The sequence below is a fragment of the Bos grunniens genome, chromosome 10 (genome assembly GCF_055505025.1).
Source record: "Bos grunniens cultivar Pamir isolate PY7600 chromosome 10, Bosgru_T2T1.0, whole genome shotgun sequence".
Taxonomy (NCBI): Eukaryota; Metazoa; Chordata; class Mammalia; order Artiodactyla; family Bovidae; genus Bos; species Bos grunniens.
In genome coordinates this window covers 53,468,143-53,489,045 of record NC_141174.1, presented here as the reverse complement: position 1 = coordinate 53,489,045, position 20,903 = coordinate 53,468,143, and the positions used below count along the sequence as shown (strand labels likewise).

General features: G+C 41.4%; 1 long non-coding RNA gene and 1 pseudogene across 2 annotated transcripts in view; one reads left to right on the top strand and one right to left on the bottom strand.

Moving 5' to 3' along the window:
• LOC147364545 (large ribosomal subunit protein eL43 pseudogene) overlaps positions 1 to 20,903 on the top strand; it is a 204,834-nt pseudogene that overhangs the window by 58,082 nt on the left and 125,849 nt on the right. The window contains exon 2 of the transcript XR_015134648.1: positions 15,596 to 15,751. The product of XR_015134648.1 is annotated as a large ribosomal subunit protein eL43 pseudogene (transcript). The remainder of the gene's footprint in view (positions 1 to 15,595; positions 15,752 to 20,903) is intronic.
• LOC147364546 (uncharacterized) lies at positions 17,957 to 19,609 on the bottom strand. The gene is made up of 2 exons (XR_015134656.1): positions 19,327 to 19,609; positions 17,957 to 19,199 (listed from the first exon to the last, which is right to left on the bottom strand). It is a non-coding gene; the product is annotated as an uncharacterized LOC147364546 (long non-coding RNA).

Below are 20,903 nucleotides of genomic sequence, written 5' to 3'. Positions count from 1 at the left end.
CTGTTGACCCCTGCCTTTTTTTCCTATTAATAGTTCTCTTTACCTCCTGATCCATCTTCCACATTATTTTCAGAGTGATCTAACACACCTATTATAACATTGTCCCTTCCTTGGTTCACAATTTGTTACTGGCTACCTCTGTATATGCAGGATAAAATCCGAATGCCTCCATGTGAATGACTGCCCATGATCTGACCTCATGCAAGCTACCAGCTTCCTTTTTGGCTCACTGTGTTATTAATTTACATCACACTGAACATCTTTGTTTTCTTGTACATGTTATGCTTCCCCTTCTCTTTGCATATTTTATTCTCTCTGGTCAGAACCTTATCTCCCTGAGAGCTTCCTTCGCAAACTGCAAGCCTCAATTCCAGGACCACATGCTCTGTAAAGCCTGGAGAGACTTTACAGAGAAGTCTTCAGAGGCTCTTTTGGCTGGCTCATACATCCACCCCAATGCTCAGATTAAACCGATACTCCCATTTTAGTGCTGACCATAGGTGAAGGCAGGGTCCATGTCATTCCATCTTTGAACTTATAGCACCTCATAGAGTGTCTTGCTCTTGGAAGGTGCTTATGGGATGCAGGACAGCTGAGTAAGACTAGAGCTAGGCACCTCTGGAAATGAAAGATGAGCAGGGACTATTTGTGAGGTTGGATCCCAAGATAAAGTCAGAAGGACAAGTTTCCCCTTTGTAAATGTTCCTGCTGTGCCTCTGTCATAGTTCTGCCTAATCTATCCTATGGCAGAGGTGGCTAGTGGTTCAGCTGTATCCATTCTTTAATTCTTCCTTTAGTAGTATTGGAGTTGGCCAAAAAGTTCTTTTGGGTATTTCTGTAACATGTGATGGATGAATCTGAATGAGCTTTTTGGCCAGCCCAACAGAACTGCAAAATTTAGCTGGTTGTGTGGTTTCCCAGCCGGAGAGTAAGTACGTTTTTCACATTCCCTTACAAGATGTGGCCATGCAGTAAAGTTCTCACAAATATGACATGAGAAGGAGCTATGTGTGGCAATTTCATGTTATAACCTTAAAAGGAATGAAGTGTAGTCTCCTTGACATTTTCTTGCTATCCCATTGGCTCTTCTGTACATGTGATGGAGATGGTGGAGCATCGATCTATCTTGTTATGGAAACATGGGGTTGAAGATGGCAGAACTGTGCTGCCAGTCCTGGACGACCAGCTCCTAGACTGTGATCACAGAAGAGAAACTTATGACTTGTCTAACCTACTGTAGTTTTGGATCTCTGTAGAGACTGGACCAACATAATAAGTACCTTTTGAATGTGTTCAGGAATGACTCTGTTATTTAGCAAAACATGCCTTGGCATGTATCTTTATATGTTCATTTAGTCATGTTTGTTTAAAAATTTTAAACATACACAGTTATAATAATCTTTTTGTGATATATGCTTCATATTTTTCTTTTTTTAAGTAATAAGATGTTATATTTAGAGTTAATACTCAACCTCAGATTGTAATACTTTTTTTTTCCTTCAGAAGCCACCTCTATTCTAATTTTATATTTATAATTCTCATGTATACTTTTATATTGGCTTCCCCATTGGCTCAGCTGTAAAGAATCTGCCTACAATGCAGGTGCTGTGGATTCAATCCCTGGGTCAGGACGATCCCCTGGAGGAGGGCATGGCAAGCCACTCCAATATTCTTACTTGGAGAATCCCATGGACAGTGGAGCCTGGAGTCCACAGTCCATAGGGTCACAAAGAGTTGGACACAACTGAAGCAGTTGAGCATACACGCGTGCATACTTTTATACTTTTAACTACATTTTTATGTGCCTCTAAATATAGGTAGCATTTTTATATGTTAAAAAATACTTTATTCTTATGAGATTTTTGTGAATTGTACATATTTATTTATATATGGTTGGTTCACATTTTAACTACTATGTAATATTTCACTGAAGGAATGTAATTCACTTTAGTGATCCTCTTATTGATGAATTTTGATGTTGCTTCTCATTTTTAACTATTGTGAACATTTGCTGCAAGAACACCCTGTACATGTCTTTTGTGGTCACATGCAATAGAGATAATGAGGCAGAACCAATATTTGAATAGCTACTAACCTGGTGGGCTGCTGTCTATGGGGTCACACAGAGTCGGACACGACTGAAGCGACTTAGCAGCAGCAGCAGGAGCAGCAGCAAGGATTTCCAAAAATGAGAAAAGATATTAAATCAGCTAAAATTCAAGAGATTTATAAACCTGGAACAGGTTGATGGAATGGTCCATCATTTTGAACATTTGCAGGTATCATGGCAACAGCAAGAGAGTTCTGGCAGGTTTTACACTGCCGATTAAAGCTCTGGCTTAAAAGTGATACATGGTATTTCTTCTCACAATTATTTGTCAGAACTAGTCACACAACCCTATCCAACCATAGGGAACCAGGAATCTGATCCAGTGTGTGCCCAGGAGAGAAGAGTTAGGATACTTGACAGTCAGCCTGTTATTACCATAAGCTCAAACCATAGCTCTATTAAAATCAACTCCAAAAGCGAATAATTCAATTTCTACTTGACCAGACTTCTCGGGATTGATAACAACAGCAAGTAAGTGGCATTAATAAGTGTTAGTCGCTCAGTTGTGCCCACCTCTTTGCGACCCTATGGACTGCAGCCCACCAGGCTCCTCTGTCCATGAGATTTTCCAGGCAAGGATACTGGAATGGGTTGCCATTTCCTTCTCCAGGGGATCTTCCCAACTAGGGATAGAACCTGGGTCTCCGGAACTGCAGGCAGATTCTTTACTGACTAAGCTACAAGTGAAGCCCAAGTGGCATTAAGTGCTGACTATCATCCCAGCTTCCCTGGTGACTCAGACAGTAAAGAATCTGTCTGCAATGCAGGAGACCCAGGTCCAGTCCCTGGGTTGGGAGGATCCCCTGGAGAAAGGGAATGGCTACCCACTCCAGTATTCTTTTCCTGGAGAATTCTGTGGACAGAGGAGTCTGGGGGACTACAGTCCATGGGGTTGCGAAGAGTCAGACACAATTGAGAGACTACGCTTTAACTTTTTCATCCTCCCAGCTCTGGGTTTTATTTTCCTCATTTATTAAATATTCTCAGCAGCCCTAGGAGGAGGTGGTATTAATCTTCCCATCTTACAAATGAGGAAACTGAGAAAGAAGTAACTAGGTCATAGAGCTCTAGGGGGCTGGAGAAGGTGGGTGTAAACTCCAGAGCTGGCCTGGGACTCTTCACCCTACATAGACCACCTCAGTGAGTCCTCAAAGCCTCTGCTCTGAGGCCTCCTTGTCTAATGAAACCAGAGAGGAAGGCCTCTCTCTGCCTCTCCTCACAGTTTAAAGCCACTAGACTCCTCTCCAGAATAGAGTTTAGCAACATTATGCTCCCACAGTAAGTGTTCAAAGCACCTCAGCGTTCTAGTCGGGAGATGAAACAGCTGTTTCCTCCGAATGGCTTATACTGAAATGTAAATGAACAAGGACGTTAGGAAAAAAGAGGAAAATAGATTTAAGTTCTTGCCTTTTAAAATTTTTATCATTTCCCATCCAAGCTTACTGTTTTTGTTTAATCTTACCATTCCTTTTCTTCTTCCTTGTATGCTCTTTTTCTTAGGGATATGCAAACTTTATTAGTCAGCTCCTCTTTCAAGCTCTGTATGCTTTTGTGTTTGAGAATTGGGAATCAGGTACTTTTACTGTTAGCCCCGGGGTGGATCTGAGCAGGAGGACGCTTTATGAATAATCAAGGTTGACATCTCCAACGTCGTTCCTTCATTATAAATATTGTTAAAGGAGCTGTGACCACCGTGGGCTCCCACTGAACAGAATGTGCACAGGGAGGCAGATGCAGCCTTTGATTTCAGCTCTTTGCTGGTTATCACTTCACTGATGACCCTGGCATTGACAGGTCTCTTAGATTTGGCTGCCTTTTTTTTTTTTTTCCCAGAAAGTTTCTCCTCAATTAGCATAAGTGTTTGGTCTTCAGGAAGCTGGGTTCATCTCGCCAACTCCAAAGGCTAAGAACCATAGTTAATATTAGTGCTTGAGCATCGCCTGTGCCCAAATCCCTAATGAATGCTGAGCTGCTTTGTGACTTTAACCATTTTAATTCCATTTGGGTTAGGTATAGCACTGTGGTCTTTTTTCGGGGAGAAAACATATTCTAGTGCTCCAGGTCTTTGGCCCTTCTCCTCACCTCCTGAGAAAGCTCAAGCACCACAAAGCCACCAGTATTCCATTCCTATCTATTCAATGCCTCCTCCAACCCAAACCCCATTAATCCCTGATCACATTGTTAGCCAACAATCCTTTGTATTATCTTTGTTATCCTGACATGCTTTTCATTTTCAAAATGGAGGAGTTAGGGAACTGGAGTTTATATTACATGAGTGAGTGAAGTCACTCAGTCATGTCGGACTCTTTGCGACCCCATGGACTGTAGCCTATCAGGTTCCTCCATCCATGGGATTTTCCAGGCAAGAGTGCTGGAGTGGATTGCCATTTCCTTCTCCAGGGGATCTTCTCGACCCAGGAATTGAACCTGGGTCTCCCACATTGCAGGCAGACGCTTTACCATCTGAGCCACCAGGGAAACCAAGTAGAACTTTGTTAATTTCCTCTGTCTTCTTTCCACCTCCCCTGCTCTGTTGCCTTCTATTCACCGACCCAATAGATTCCCCAAAATATTACAGAACCTGCTAGGAAATGTAATGGACTTCATCTCATTTAATTGTCTCAGTAACCCTATAAGGAAGGTGGTACTGTTGTTGTTCCAGTTTCCTTAAAAGACGTAAAAACCCAGGCTTGGAGGTAAGAGGACTTGCCAAGGTCACACAATGAGTCACAGCATCTGAAGTAAAATGCTCAGCCTCTAATTTCAATCATGGACTCTTCCTCCCTCATCCAGCTTTTTAGCATTTGCCGTGCAGTCATTCTGCCAATGTCATTGAGCACTTGTTTATGTCAGGCACTGGGATTACAAAGATAAATATTAATAAAACAGTAGCCCAGATCCTGGTGAGGGAGAAAGCTCTGTTAACTGGTGGTGATGATAGTAAGTTACTAAGATATTCAACAGTGCAATGGTTGAAATAGGGGGTCATGGAGGAGAGCTATGTATTGTGCTCTCAGGGGCTCAGGGAAGCCTTCTTGGAGGAGGTGATATCCGGGGATGAGTGTTAAAGATAAAAAGGTAAATCTCATTGAAAAGGAACCGAGTCTGCTTTCAGGTAGAGGAAGGGGATAGGATTCCTTCCTGTTCTAGGTCCTTTAAAAACACTCCAAACACTTTGGAGTAATCCTGCTAAAATTTTGATGTGTGTATATACATGTATGTGCTTGAGGTTCAAAAAACTCAAATTTCAAAATGCAAAAGTACGTTTTTGATTTGTCAGATATGGGTGTAGGGAAGACAAGAGTAGTAGTAGATTTTGGAAGGAAATGTAGGTGTTTAGTTTCACGTACATGGAATTTCAGATGTTTGTAGGACATTCAAGTGAAGATACACAGGCATTTGGCTAAGTGGCAAACTGGAATATAAGAGAGAAACCAGGGCTGGAGCTGTAAATTTTGGAATCATAAACTCATCCAGGAAGGCAATGAAATCGTCATGTAAGCAGACAGATGAGAAGAAAGTCAAATTTTGAGCCCTGAAAAGTATCAATGTTTAGGGGACAAGTAGAGAAAAAGTGATTTAGGAGGTGGGAAGAAAATAAGGAGACTGTGGTATCATGAAACCCTAGGGAACAGAACATCAGGAGAGAGGGCTCAGTATAGTCTAATGTTGCTGTCCCGTACATAACTGTCAGTGACACATGGCCATTGGATCTGGCATCTGGGAAGCACTGTCAGCCTGTGGAGAGCAATCAGTGGAGTGCGGGTCAGTCTCTAGGCTGACAGAGTGGAGAAATGAACAGAGGATAGGTGTGGCATTTATAACGCTGTTATGAATTGGCCTTTGAAAAAAATTACCCTACCACTTTTTCTATTAGTTTCTCTGAAGAACAAGATAGATATAGGAAGTATTTGCAGAGGGATATCTTGTTGATGGAGGAGATTTTAAGGTGAAAGAGGGCGCTGGGATGCTGAGTGGATGTGTGTAGCAGACGGGGAAGAGGTAATCAGCTGAATGCCTCTCCAGAGTGGGAGAAGGATGGTGGAGTCCCAGGCCAAGATGGAAGGGTTAGCCTAAGCTGGAGGAGTAATCCTCTTCTCTGTTGATAGGGAGGTCTGAAGAATGGCTCTGGAAAGTTAATAAGAGTCAAGGCCCCAGGATAATTAGCTGCATGCTGTGTGTCCTGTACGTAAGTAAGCCATTGTAATCCCAGTACTACAGATGGGGAGAGGGAGGCTGAAGAAGTCCAGCAAGTTTCCCAAGCCACAGCTGGTGGTGTGGAACTGGGACTGGAATATGGGCAGTGTCACTGCAGAGCCTGCTCCCTGACCACACACCCAGCTGTGTCAGGCTCATGACCCAGGCAAGAATCGGGAAGCTTCAGGAAACCATGGCAGGAGATCTGACTTGGGTCTCCTTTGTTTTTTGTTTTTGTTTTTTATTTTGTTGTTTGCTGCTGAGTTGTGTCTGACTCTTTTCAACCCCATGGACTGCAGCACACCAGGCTTCCCTGTCCTTCACCATCTCCCTGAACTTGCTCAAACTCATGTCCATTGAATTTGTGATGCCATCCAACCATCTTGCCTTCTGTTGTCCCCTTCTCCTCCTGCCTTTAATCTTTCCCAGTATCAGGGTCATTTTTAATGAGTCGGACCTTTGCATCAGGTGGCCAAAGTATTGGGGCTTCAGCTCCAGCATCAGTTCTTCCAATGAATATTTAGGACTAGTTTCCTTCAGGATTGACTGGTTTGATCTCCTTGCAGTCCAGGGGACTCTCAAGAGTATTCTCCAGCACCACAGTTCAAAAACATCAATTCTTTGACACTCAGCCTTCTTTATGGTCCAACTTTCACATCAATACATGACTACTGGAAAATCCATAGTTTTGACTAGATGGACCTTTGTCAGCAAAGTAATGTATCTGCTTTTCAATATGCTGTCTAGATTTGTCATAGCTTTTTGTATTTATCGATACCCTTTTTAGTTGTTATTAATTTTCATTGGAGTATAATTGCTTTACAATGTGTTAATTTCTACTGTACAGCAAAGTGAATCAGCTATACATTTGCACATGTCCTCTCTTTTCTGGATTTCCTTCTCATTCAGGTCCCCACAGAGCACTGAGTAGCGTTCCCTGAGCTATACAGTAGGTTCTCATTAGTTGTCTACGTTATGCACAGTATCAATAGTGTATACATGTCAATTCCTATGTCCCAACTCATCCCACACCCCCTTCCTCCCTGGGTATCCTTTGTTGCCCTAGGTAGTTCTCTCCCTAAACTGGCTGTCTCTTTCTTCCTCATGAATATTAATTCACTTTGGTCCTTGAAGTTCAAGTAATGTGTGTACTTTGAGGGTGTGGATATCTGATACCTCTTTATCCGTTATTGGCATCTATTCATCATCTCTGATTTATTCTGTGTAGTCATCAGTGTTTTTCAAATTAAATGTTCAAATGAATTTTAGGGGAGCTGTGCCTTTTCTGTAAGAATTTAAAAATTTTTGTTAATTTTTGTTAGGAAGTCAGTATAACTATACTTTGGGTCACTTCAAGGATCACCTTGTAATTAGTCCTGTCCCACAATTCCACTTCAAGTTGAATTTGAGTTATAATTGCATTGGCACCAAGAACCCAACTATGATGATTGATTGGGCTAGTGAGAAAAGATCAGAGGCTTAAGATAAAAATAAATATATCTATACTAAGTGAAGGTTAAATGGCCTCAGTGAATAAATATTTAGTGCTGCGCACTATGAAAGAAAAAAAAGTACAGGAAGAATCCAGAAATCAGCCACATTTTCAGGGAGATTATATTCTCTTTGGGAAAATTAGACTAACATAAATGAAACCAGTTGGCAAGTTTTTAGGATTTAAGGGGATGGGGTTTTTCGAGGGTTCTCTGATAAAAGTTAGAAAGAGAAAGGTGACTTGTGCTTAAGGTCAAAAGATATATCCTATTCCATTCAAACCTATCTTATCACTAAGTTGAGCATTGAAACCGGGTATTCCATTGAGCCTGTGGGAACAGAGTAGAAAGTGATCAGGTCTGTCATCCCAGTTGTACTCCTATCTCAGAGGAGGTGGAGAGATGAAGGCCATACCTGAGAGCCAGGTGACTGGGGGAAGGGGGTAAAGAGGTCAGTCAGGCTGCTAAGGACCACCCTGTCTTGTCAGTGGCCTGTCAGATGTCTAAATCTGACCAGAAAAAAAACAGAACAGTAACTCCTCCTTGCTTGGAGGGAGCAGAGTTGGTAAGTAGTGCAGAGGAGGGTCTGGTGGGGGGTAAAGGGGTTGCAAGTTATTCCCTCCTACATGGTCGGTGAGACACCAATACATAGGTATTGTCATTAGGGGTTCCAGGGCACTTAGCGTACTGCCAGTGTGGGAGTTTGGATAGCATAGATTGTATAGCTCAGCTTTTCAAGAACAGAATTCAGTTCGTTTTCCCAGAGGGGATTAGGCTAAGGAATCAATTCACGTGTACAAAGCCCCCAAGAGACCAATGTGCAAACTGGAGTGTTGATGTATTAATTGGTGGTGGGAGAGTGTGGCTGGCAGACTCTCCTTTGTGTTTATATACTCAGAAGATTGTGCTACATGTGATAAGGTTGCTCCAGGAGTCTCAGGTTTGTGGTGAGGAACTGAAGATTCTTGAGTGATGACTTGATGAATTGCCCTTCTCCTATCCAAGGACTTGTCTGTCATAGAAGTTGGCATCATGTCAAATTAGAGCACCAATCTCGTGGACAATTTTACTGTAAACTAGAGGCATTTGTCATTACATTTCTTAATGTGGCAAGTTTGTTGATCATCTGATGATAGCTGTTATTTGGATTGACACATTGCAGAGAACATTTTGGGTTGGCACCTTAAGTCTTATATCAGAAGTTATCCCTAACTGTGGGTAACATCCTAGGATGATTTCCCCAGATGGCCAGTGCAATAATATTATGTTGACTCTTATTACAGTTTCTTACAGTAATATCTTTTCTCTGGGGCCCATAATTCTGGATATATCCTGTATTTGGAGCTTAGCACTTCAGTGTTTTGAGCACATTTTAGAGCAGACTAAAAGAAAGGCAATTAATTAACATTGCCAAATACTATGTTAAGAAATTCAGAGCTGCCTGGTGAAGTAGAAGAACACCCATGTTAGTCCTTAGGAAGGTGAGCTCTGGAAAGGTTGGGAGGAATGGTCAGGAACTCTGTCCAAGGATACATGGCTGAAAGTAGAGGACCTTGGAGTCTAGATTAGTCCTGCATCCAAAGGAAGCACTTTGGGAATTCAAAACTTATCTCTGCCAGTTAAGGTTTCATCAATAGAAAATTGGATTAAAGATTTACTGAGCATGGCCCTGCCCATCAGAACAAGACCCAGTTTCCCCCACAGTCAGTCTCTCCCAACAGGAAGCTTCCATAAGCCTCTTATCCTTATGTGTCAGAGGGCAGACAGAATGAATACCACAATCATAGAAAACTAATCAAACTGATCACATGGACTTGTCTAATTCAGTGAAACTATGAGCCATGCTGTGTAGGGCCACCCAAGACAGACGGGTCATGGTGGAGAGTTCTGACAAAATGAGGACCACTGGAGAAGGGAATGGCAAACCATTCAGTATTCTTGGCTTGAGAGCCCCATGAACAGTATAGAAAGGCAAAAAGATAGGACACTGAAAGATGAATTCCCCAGGTTGGTAGGTGCCCAATAGGCTACTGGAGAAGAGTGGACAGATAGCTCCAGAAAGAATGAAGAGACAGAGCCAAAGCAAAAACAACGCCAAGTTGTGGATGTGACTGGTGATGGAAGTAAAGTCCAGTGCTATCAAGAACAATATCACATAGGAACCTGGAATGTTAGGTCCATGAATCAAGGTAAATTAGAAGTGGTCAAATAGGAGATGGCAAGAGTGAACATCAACATTTTAGGAAACAGTGAACTAAAATGGACTGTAATGGGCGAATTTAATTCAGATGACCATTATATCTATTATTGTGGGCAAGAATCCCTTAGAAGAAATGGAGTAGCCCTCATAGTCAACAAAAGAGTCCAAAATGCAGTACTTGGGTGCAATCTCGAAAATGACAGAATGATCTCTATTCATTTCCAAGGCAAGTAATTCAGTACCACAGTAATCCAAGTCTATGCCCCAACCAGTAACACTGAAGAAGCTGAAGTTGAACGGTACTATGAAGACCTACAAGACCTTTTAGAACTAACACCCAAAAAAGATGTCCTTTTCATTATAGGGACTGGAATGCAAAAGTAGGAAGTCAAGAGATACCTGGAGTAACTGGCAAATTTGACCTTGGAGTACAAAATGAAGCAGGGCAAAGGTTAACAGAGTTTTGCCAAGAGAACACACTGGTCATAGCAAACACCCTCTTCCAACAACACAAGAGACGACTCTACACATGGACATCACCAGATGGTCGACACCGAAATCAGATTGATTATTTTCTTTGCAACCAGAGATGGAGAAGCTCTATACAGTTAGCAAAAACAAGACCTGAAGCTGACTGTGACTCAGATCATGAACTCCTTATAGCCAAATTCAGACTTAACTTGAAGAAAGTGGGGAAAACCACTAGACCATTCAGGTATGACCTAAATCAAATCCCTTATGATTACACAGTAGAAGTGACAGATAGATTCAAGGGAGTAGATCTGATAGAGTGCCTGAAGAACAATGGATGGAGGTTCGTGACATTGTACAGGAGACAGTGATCAAAACCATACCCAAGAAAAATGCTAAAAGGGAAAATGGCTGTCTGAGGAGGCCTTACAAATAACTGTGAAAAGAAGAGAAGCTAAAAGCAAAGGAGAAAGGGGAAGATATACCCATTTGAATGCAGAGTTCCAAAGAATACCAAGGAGAGATAAGAAAGCCTTCTTCAGTGATCAATGCAAAGAAATAGAGGAAAACAACAGAATGGGAAAGACTAGAGATCTCTTCAAGAAAATCAGAGATACCAAGGGAACATTTCATGCAAAGATGGGCACAATAAAGGACAGAAATGGTATGGACCTAACAGAAGCAGAAGATATTAAGAAGAGGTGGCAAGAATACACAGAAGAACTGTACAAAAAAGATCTTCATGAAGCAGATAATCACGATGGTGTAATTACTCACTTAAAACCAGACATCCTGGAATACAAAGTCAAGTGGGCCTTAGGAAGCATCACTACCAAGAAAGCTAGTGGAGGTGATGGAATTCCAGCTGAGCTATTTCAAATCCTAAAAGATGATGCTGTTAAAGTGCTGCACTCAGTATGCCAGCAAATTTGGAAGACTCAGCAATGACCACAGGACTGGGAAAGGCCAGTTTTCATTCCAATCTCAAAGAAGGGCAATGCCAAAGAATGTTCAAACTACCACACAATTGCGTTCATCTTACATGTTAGTGAAGTAATGCTCAAAATTCTCCAAGCTAGGCTCAACGGTACATGAACCATGAACTTCCAGATGTTCAAGCTGGATTTAGAAAAGGCAGAGGAACCAGAGATCAAATTGCCAACGTTGAAAAAGCAAGAGAATACCAGAAAAACATCTACTTCTGCTTTTTTGATTACACCAAAGCTTTTTACTGTGCAGATCACAACAAACTGTGGAAAATTCTTCAAGAGATGGGAATAACAGACCACCTTACCTGCCACTTGAGAAATCTGTATGCAGGTCAAGAAGCAACAGTTAAACCTGGACATGGAACAACAGACTGGGTCCAAATTGAGAAAGAAGTATGTCAAGGCTATATATTGTCAGCCTGGTTATTAACTTATATGCAGAGTACATCATACAAATTGCCATGCTGGATGAAGCACAAGCTAGAATCAGGATTGCCGGGAGAAATATCAATAACCTCAGATATGCAGATGACACCACCCTTATGGCAGAAAGTGAAGAAGAACTAAAGAGCCTCTTGATGAAAGTGAAAGAGGAGAGTGAAAAAGTTGGCTTAAAACTCCACATTCAGAAAACGAAGATCATGGCATCCGGTCCCATCACTTCAAGGCAAATAGTTGGGGAAACAATGGAAATAGTGACAGACTTTATTTTGGGGGGCTTCAAAATCACTACAGATGGTGACTGCAGCCATAAAATTAAAAGATGCTTGCTCCTTGGAAGAAAAGCTACGACCAACCTAGACAGCATATTAAAAAGCATAGACTTTACTTTGCTGACGTAAGTCCATCTAGTCATAGCTATGGTTTTTTTCAGTAGTCATGTATGGATGTGAGATTTGGACTATTAAAAAAGCTGAGTTCCGAAGAATTGATGCTTTTGAACCGTGGTGTTGGAGAAGACTCTTGAGAGTCCCTTAGACTACAAGATCAAACCAGTTATTCCTAAAGGAAATCAGTCTTGAATATTCATTGGAAGGACTGATTCTGAAGCTGAAACTCCAATAACTTTGGCCACCTGTTGTGAAGAACTGACTCCTTGGAAAAGACCCTGATGCTGGGAAAGATCAAAGGAAGGAGGAGAAGGGGACAACAGAGGATGAGATGGTTGGATGGCATTACTGACTCAATGGACATGAATTTGAGTAAGCTCCGGGAGTTGGTAATGGACAGGGAAGCCTGGCGTGCTGCAGTCCATGGTGGTCGCAAAGAGTCGGATACAACTGAGTGGCTGAACTGAGCTGAACTAATGTTTCACATAAGAGTTAAGATTTCAGGTGACTCCTGAGAGACAAGGAGGCGTAGGAAGAGGGGAAATATTTTGTTTAGTGAACCAGTCTGCATTGTCCTAGCTAACCCACTTCTGGGTTTTTGTATTACATTTCAGCTGCTACACTTTTCAAAGAATAAACTGGAATGCATTTAAAATAATGATTCTCAGCCTTTAATCCACTATGGATCATGTGGTTTATCACATTCACGGAAGCAAAATACTCACCTGGGTATATTTAGTTTCTTCTTGGTCCATGGCACAGAATAATATAGAAAGTGTTATCCTTAATTCTGGGTGCCGTTGCTACAGCTGCTCACCCTTTCTTTTCTTACTGATCACAAGAATGGCTGTGATTCTTACAAAATCCTGGTTAAAATCATCTGACCCAGAGATTAGATAGCAGGACAGTAATAGAACCAAAAATATGTTCTATGAGGAATAATTCAAGGAGCAAAGCATCTTTAGAATGGAGTGTTGAGGATATGGTAGGGGATTTCACATATTTTGAGGACTGTTATAGGAAGGGATTATATTTGTCCAATGAGACTCAAAGGACTATAACTAAGATCAAGGATTAAAGTTATAGAAGAACTGACTCAGACCAAGTAAAACATTTTTAAAGTGGTTTGGGAAGACAGAATGATCTCTGATCTAAAGGTAGGGAGCTCTCCATTGCTGGGGCTGCTGGAACAAGGGCTGACAACCACTTGTTACAGATGTTGCTTAAGGGACCCAAGCTCTGGGTGGATGTGCCTTAAAGCTCATTTCCAGCATATCATTTCCAGATGTGCTTTAAAACTCATTTCATCTCTGGAATTCTAAAACTAATAATTTGAAAAACTATATTTTGACTTTCTATTCCTATCAAACACCACCATATAGTAATCTGATTCATAACCCACAAATTAAAAAAAATTAAATATTTGGCCTGTAGGAATCCAGCTGTGCATTTTATCTTTAAAACTCCAAAGCCAAAAAGGTCCTGGTTTCCAAAGAGATTACAAAGTTGATTGTAGATTATTGATTGTGTTTGAAAAAAGTATCCTTGAAAAGGGAAGTTTTTCAGGAGCCATTACATTAGAATAAAGGAGTCCTTGAGAATAAAGGGGCTTTAAGAACAGAGGAGTCCTTGGTATTTGTCAAGAGTTTCACCATCACCCCCATCTCACGCTTATGATAAATGATTATTAAAGTAAGTTATCTGTTTTCCCTCTGAAGATTCAGTACATAAAAGCCATGGGAATATATAAAATTACTTACAGAAAAAGTATAGGGAAAGAAAGGGCTAAGCGGTCTGAGATTGTCCCTCTCCGTGTGGCATTTCCTGTTTATCACACATTGAAGCATTTGCTTGGTTTGTTACAAGTGATCTTTAGCTCTCAAGTGTTTGTAGAACAAAGCAGTCTTTCTTTTTTATTTTTATTGAAGTATAGTTAATTTGCAGTATTGTATTAGTTTCCAGTGTATAGCAAAGTGATTCATTTTTACCTATATATTTTTTCAGATTCTTTTCCATTAAAGATGATTACAAGATACTGAATACAGTATCCTGTGCTATACAGTAAATCTTTGTTGTTTATCTATTTTATATATAGTAGGAATGCAAAATATTCTTATCCTGGGGTATTATAATGGGCATCATAGTAATAAATTTTTATCATATGGGTTTTTCCATCATTCAGAATTTTAATAAATACAAAATTTCTGTCAACAGAGGCAGTAATCTCATTCCAGTTACTCTTCAGAGCCAGTGAGATGTATAGGTATTGAGGTTTTGCCACAGCAAAGTGATTTTTGGTTAATTATTAGGGTTTTCTGAACAATAAGAAATATTTGAAAAGGAGCAGTGGGGAAGGCCCCTGGGTACTGATGGCTTCTGAGAAAATTGCTTATTTGCAGGGTAGGTAACATGAAGTTAAAAGGGAAACAGTGTGAAGAATAGATTTATCTCTGTATTCCCAACAGTAAGCAAAGTACCTAGAACATGGTAGGCATTCAGCAAATGTTTGGGGGTGGATGACTTTTAGGAAAAGGAAAACTACCCTAAACTTCAGTTATTTCTTTTACCAAAACCGTGTCTGTGTGACTGAATGAAAAGTGAAAATTCCAGTCATCATCCAGTTGTTAAATATTTAGGCTGCCAAACCATTTATTTAATTGACGTTTATACCTTTGGAATTGACTGACGGCTTTGGCTGTGGGTAGGCACAGCATGAGTCATACTCTGTAGTTCTTGTGAGGCAATGGCTACGTTTCCGTGTATAAGCAGTTGACTTATGTCTATTACATCAGGCACAAACATAAATCACGACAGTCTAATAATTGGTACTTGGGTCTTTTCTGGCTGGAATGACTTCTGGGCCATTCAGGTGTTAATGACACTGACTACACTCAGTGATTGAATAACATCGGCTAGTTTCCTACCCTGAAAAGATCTTAAAATACAAAGTGAAATAGAACTGCCCAGTGAACATGGGTTCATCTAAGTAAATGCAATTCTAGAACATGATGGAGAAGGACTCTCCACTGAGAAAAGCTGGGCAACGCTGGGATAGAGTAAGTCACAAATAATATATTTTTTAGGTTTCTTGTTGCAAGGGACATACTTGAAGGTGGTCCCCGTAAGCTCTACATCCTGGTGTTCACGCCTTAGTATAATCCCTACCCCTTGTGCATAAACAATAGAACATGGTAAGATAATGGGCTATCACTCCTGGGATTATATTACGTTACATAAGGCTCTGTCTTGCTAGCAAAGGCTCTACAATTGCTAACAAAATTGCTCTAAGGTCTTGCTCTCCTTGCCAGCTTTGAAGAAGCAAGATGCCCATGAGTCCTATGACTACAAGCACATGAGTTCTGCCAACAACCTGAGTGACCCTGGAAGCAGATGCTTTCCCAGCCAAGCTTGCAGAGGAGAACCCAGGCCTGGATCACAGCCTTGAAGAGGCCCTGCTAAGCTGTGTATGGACATAACCAATATGTGTCTTAAGCTATTAGTTGGTGGTCATTTGTTATGCTATGTACAAGATGTGTCACTGCTCTTACATAAAAGGTTGATTGTGGTGTTGGTATTCAAAATACATACTAAGAAATCAACTGGAAAATGCCCTAACATGTAACTCTCCTGGATTAGAAATACCAAATACTAACTTGTCCAGTACAGGAAGAAGAATGAAGAATAGAAATGGAGTCTATATTCCTATGGTCAAGTCTAACCATTAGTATATTTGAATTATTACTAAACGGGCCATTTGTGTTTGAAGAAACTAGAAGTATGGCTGTTCCCACACATGGTTACACTTTGGATTTGAATTTATGGTCAGTGTGGTAGATATGGTTTGCCCACCATGGTTCCTCCCTCCCAGCCCTTGCCTGGCTTGGCTGTGGGTGTAATATTTCCCAGTCCTGTGGATGTTGAGCTTAGCCATTCGACTTGCTTTGGCTGATGAAACACAGTAAAAGGGATAGTGTATCAGCTCTGCACTGAGGCTGACATTCGGCAAATGTCTGACAGCAATTTTGTGCTCCTGTTTTATCCCACAAGAAAAGCACACCCACAGTAGACTACTGCTTTTTAAACTGGATGCCTGAGTGAGAAATGCCTGGAAGACACCTGCATTTGACCTACTGCTTGAAGCCAAGTGGTTCCATCCCATTCAGAGATGCATCAACGAGATGTAAATGTTGGTTGTTATATGTGGGTGAGGTTTGGAGATCGTTCGTTCTGCGGGCTTATTGCAACAATACCTGAACAACCCCAAATCAAAAAACTCATCCATATCAGTTTGTAAATGAAGGTAATAGTTTTTGCCCCTCACTGTTTTTGTTTGTTTGTTTGAGTTATTTATTTCCTTTTGGCTGTGCTGGATCTCCACTGCCGTGTGGGCGTTTCTCTAGTTGTGATGTGTGGGGGCTACTCTCCAGCTGCGGCGCTCAGACGTCTCCTTGCGGTGGCTTCTCGTTGCAGAGCACAGGCTCTAGGGCACGCAGGCTTCGGTTGTTGCAGCACACGAGCTTAGTCGTTGGGGCTTGAGGGCTCTGGGATGCAGGCTCAGTAGTTGGGGTGCATGTACTTCGTTGCTCTGAGGCTTGTGGAATCTTCTCAGTTTAGGGATCAAACTCCTGCATTGGCAGGTAGATTCCTTACCACTAAGCCACCAGGGAAGCCCCTACCCCTCGCTTTTAAGTGTGAGTGGATAGATTTGTTAATTGTTCTTCCCTACTAGAGTAGTATATTGGATCTTTTATAGGGCAGGGCCTTTTGGAATAGTGTTTCCATCTGGTGTCCTGTTGAATACCAATGTTATATATGATGTTTACTAGTGTTCTGAAGCAAGGATTCTGTATTCATGGAAATTAAAAGACTGATAATGTTTTTTAGACTTAAATTCTGCCTTGATAAAAGGACTCCTGCTGCTGCTGCTAAGTCGCTTCAGTTGTGTCCAACTCTGTGTGACCCCATAGACGGCAGCCCACTAGGCTCCCCTGTCCCTTAAACCCAGTATTGTCCCATCTCATTTGACCATGGAAATTTCCCTATCTTCCCTGCCTCCTTCCCCCAGCCTGACCAACAGTTCACACCTTGTTCCTCTGGAATCACTGGATACTGCTATTGAGGGCAATGTGTGCTTACCTCCCTGGCCTTGTCACATTACAGGCAGAAGCTGTGCTGTATAAATTTGGAATGGTGCCCCTCAGACTGAAGGCTATTAAGCAGATAACACAGAAGCCCCTGATGAGTACATCTCTCTTTTATATCTGTCCATGAGTTACAAAACCTGGAAGGAAGATGCCCATATTTAAGCAGATGACAAGTATAGGTCTTATCAGTGCAAAGTCCTGGGTCTTCAACCAGGTTTAAGAGTAGTCTTCTGGAAAGTTGGACAAGAATCAAGGTTATGGGAAATCAATTCCACTTGGTCAAGTTATAATGGGGTTATTTGCATCCTATGAATGATCGATTCAATTCTAAAACAGATTGACTTGGTATTTGGCCCCAATTGATCTCAAGCTGCTGATTTTGAGGTCTGATATGTTTGGAAGTGCAGAGAATCACTTGGTAGAAGTTCGTAAAAATGTTACTCAGACGTATGGGATTAAAGATATTACGTCTATGGCTGAATTTACTGTGGGATGCATATTCCTTCTGATTTATGGCTTGAAGGGGGGATGTCGACTGCTTATCGGTTCAGTTCAGTCACTCAATAGTGTCTGGCTCTTTGCTACCCCATGGACTGCAGCATGCCAGGCTTCCCTATCCATTACCAACTCCTGGAGCTTGCTCAAACTCATGTCCATTGAGTTGGTGATGCCAGCCAACCATCTCATCCTCTGTCATCCCCTTCTCCTCCTGCCTTTAGTCTTGCCCAGCATCAGGGTCTTCTCCATTGAGTCAGTTCTTCACATCAGCTGTGAAGTATTGGAGCTTCAGCTTCAGCATCAGGCCTTCCAGTGAACATTCAGGACTGATTTCCTTTAGTACTGACTGGTTGGATCTCCTTGTAGGGAGATCCAAGAGATCAAGGGACTCTCAAGAGTCTTCTCCAACACCACAGTTCAAAAGCATCAATTCTTCAGCACTCAGCTTTCTTAATAGTCCAACTCTCACATCCATACATTACTGGAAAAACCATAGCCTTGACTAGACGGACCTTTGTTGGCAAAGTAATGTCTCTGCTTTTTAAATATGCTATCTAGGTTCATCATCGTTTTATTTCCAAGGAGCAAACATCTTTTAATTTAATGGCTGCAGTCACCATCTGCAGTGATTTGGAGTCCAAGAAAATAGTCTGTTACTGTTTCCTGGTTCCTCATCTATTTCCATGAAGTGATTGGGACCACAGACCATGATCTTTGTTTTTGAATGTTGAGTTTTAAGCCAGCTTTTTCACTCTCCTCTTTCATTTTCATCAAGAGATTCTTTAGTTCATCTTCGCTTTTTGCCATAAGGGTGGTGTCATCTGTGTATCTGAGGTTATTGATATTTTTCCCAACAGTCTTAATTCCAGCTTGTGCTTCATCCAGCCTGGCATTTCACCTGCTGTACTCTGCATATAAATTAAATAAGCAGGGTGACAGTATACAGTCTTGATGTACTCCTTTCCCAATTTGGAACCAGTCCATTGTTCCATGTCCAGTTCTAACTGTTTCTCCTTGACCTGCATACAGATTTCTCAGGAGGCAGGTCAGGTGGTCTGGTATTCCCATCTCTTAAAGAATTTTCCAGTTTATTGTGATCCACACAGTCAAAGGCTTTAGTGTAGTCAGTGAAGCAGAAGTAGAGGTTTTCTGAAATTCTCTTCATTTTTCTATGATTGAATGGATGTTGGCAATTTTATCTCTGGTTCCTTTGCATTTTCTAAATCCAGCTTGAACATCTGGAAGTTCTCTGTTCACGTACTGTTGCAACCTAGGTTGGAGAATTTTCAGCATTACTTTGCTAGTATGCAACTGCTTATAAGTGGCATTAAAAATGAACAGATAAAGTACAAGATGAAAAAACTTTAAAACATTCCCTAAATATACCAACCCCTTACCTTGGGGACTGGAAGCTATTTCTTGCACTCCATCAAGCTGTTTCTTCAAATACAGTTGACAATTCCTGGTGTTCTAATATCTGCCTCTTGAAGACACTCAGTTGTCAAAAGGCAATTAAAATGGAGACCACAGTTTGAATATACCCCTAGTCCAAACACTCATAGTCACATAACCAAAGTGTAAAATGCCCTGATTTCCCTGAAATGCTGACTCTCGCCTCAAATAAAAGTAGTCCTCATGTCAGTAGGACCTTGCAGCTTCCTAGCCAAAGCAGCTACAAGCAAGCAAGCTTATGCAGTTAAAAAAAAAAAAAAAGTTTCTGGTAAAAGATCCCAAGTGAAAACAATGTACTTATTCATCACCTGAGCTTTTATTAATAGTACTGGGAGCTAAGAACTTAACTACCTTTGGTTTGGGAATTCAGTAACAGTTTGTTCCTTGCTCAGTGAAGTAGATCAAGTAAAGCTCTCTGAGTTTCTTTTATGGGAGTTCTTTCATGGGAGTTCTCATTCTTTCATTTCTAACATTTTGGAGCTGGGTCTGTGCTTTCAGAAGGAGATGGCAAGGCAGTTCTAGGGCAGGTGGCAGTGACTGGAGAAGCCATGGAGACAACCGCCTTAAAAATGGTTGTGATGGAGGAACGAGATTAGCATATTAATTAGAGTCTTCATCTCTGGTAATGATCTCATTTGCTTATACAAACAGATGACAAGAACATTTGGAGAAATATCTTAATCCTTCTTCTGTTTATATGTGAGTGAATTTTGGTAAATGCAGGGGTGACTGTTCTAGAGCTCTGGGAGGTAAAATCAGACGTTGTTTTCAGTCACTGTGCTTGTTTTCCTGGGCAGGTCCCTTCTTGTTTGCTTGCTTTTTCTCATCTATGAAACAGGGAACTGTGACCAGGGGACTGGTTATAATGTTTCTTGATAAACCTTCGTAAAGCAATGTGCTGTTGCGAGTAATGGGCTCCATTCATTATTAGCCCAGTTGATTTTCATTTACACTTGGCTCTAACAATTAGCTTGAGCAGGTGTGAAGGTGATGGAGGGGCTGGGACACCCAGAGGTCAGCCTCCGCTGGATGTGATAAATTAACCATTATTATCAGCAGTGAAAGTGGTTCTTTACGCTTGTCAGCAGCAAACAAAGGGACAACATATCTCACATAAACCCACTGCTAAGAGCTGGTTTTGCTGAAGAATCAGAGTTTCCTTCTGGGCCCTACAGACAGATGGGAGAGAGTCAAAGAACCCACAAAAGTAGAGGTGAGGGTACCTTGAAGGGGTGACTTTGCTGATGGAGAGGCATATAGATATCCCAACCTGGGTTTTTTTGCAATGCTCACCCATTCTATTCTGAAGCTGTCATCAGCCTCTGTTGATGATGGAGGATCTGTCTGTGCTGAAGAATTATTAGGGAGTGAAGAGTTTGTACATCAACAGAGGAGACACAGCTTTTACACAGGGTATATAGATATATGCATATGTCTGTATACCAGTTAATAGATATTTTGGAACAGTGCATTATAATTGAGCACATTTACAGGGCTTCCTTGGTGGCTCAGACACTAAAGC